We start from the raw sequence: 1,227 nt of genomic DNA on the forward strand, positions 1-1,227 counted from the left end.
GCGCCCCTGGGTAGTCCCAACAGTTAATGCACCTGGCTGGTAACTGAAAGGGTTCAAATACATCAAAAGTGGAATAGAAATCTACTTCTGAACAATGAGCAACTGAAAATCCAAATGAAGTACAATTCTATCCTGACACCCATGGGGTTGCTCTGACTCACCACATGTGGAAGGTGGTTAGGGACACAGGTACATTTACAGCTGGAGTTTGGGTCCTAGCTCTGCCACAAGTTGCATAAACTTGGACCAGTTTTACTCTAAGCTGGTTTCTTTTCCTGTAAAGTGGGGACAACAATGGTGTGCCTACTTCTTATGGTCGTTAGTGTGAGAATATATGAAATAATCCATTTAGCACAGTCTCCAACCATAACAAGCACCCGATGGCTATTTTCATTATCATAATTGTAATCTTTGACAAAGTTCTTACTTCTTTCCCCAAGAGACTCAACAGTATGTTACAATGGGCATTGCCCATGTGTGTGCATGTGTGCATATATGAGGGGGTACCCTAAAAAAAATGGGAAAAAGTTCCATTGAGAGGAGCTTTTGTAGTACGCCTTTTTCCTATTAGCCAAGCATTGCACAATTCTCTTTGAGTTAATGCGCCCAGTGGTGTTGCCTGGGAAGGTTCTCTCTGGCCACCATGAATTTTTTTGTCAAAGCAATTTCACTTGAATTACGGAGTTGTGTGTGTGTGTGTGTGTGTGTGTGTGTGTGTGATGGCTGATTTAAGTGAATAGCATACATATGTGAAATTTTGTTTCCAGCTCAAGACTAATGCCACAGAAACTGTTGTGATGCTGAACACAGCTTACAAAGACAGTGCTATGAGAAAAACTCAAGTGTACAAGTGGTTTTCTAGTTTCAAAAAGGTGAAATGTTGATTGGTGACAAACCTTGTTCTGCATGTCCATCCTGGATGGATGAAAGTGTGGGCGCTAGTGCATTTGCAGTGTGTTACACCAGGTCAGACTGTTCATCAAGCTTTCTATTTAGAGGTTCTGAAAAGATGGCATACCAGCGTGTGACCAAAAAAGCCTGATTTGTGGCACATGGGGACTGGTTTTGCCACCATGACAATTCACTTGCTCATGCAGTCATCTCAGTGTGCCAGTTTTGGGCAAAAAGCAGCATGTCTCTCTTGCCCACACACCTCACTCAGCTGACCTTGCTCTGTGCAACTTCTTTTTCTTTCCATGAATGAAGAGGGACATGAAAGGACAGCAA

The sequence above is a fragment of the Echinops telfairi genome, unplaced genomic scaffold (assembly GCF_000313985.2).
Source record: "Echinops telfairi isolate 266 unplaced genomic scaffold, ASM31398v2 ScPeMD7_443;HRSCAF=831, whole genome shotgun sequence".
Lineage (NCBI taxonomy): Eukaryota > Metazoa > Chordata > Mammalia > Afrosoricida > Tenrecidae > Echinops > Echinops telfairi.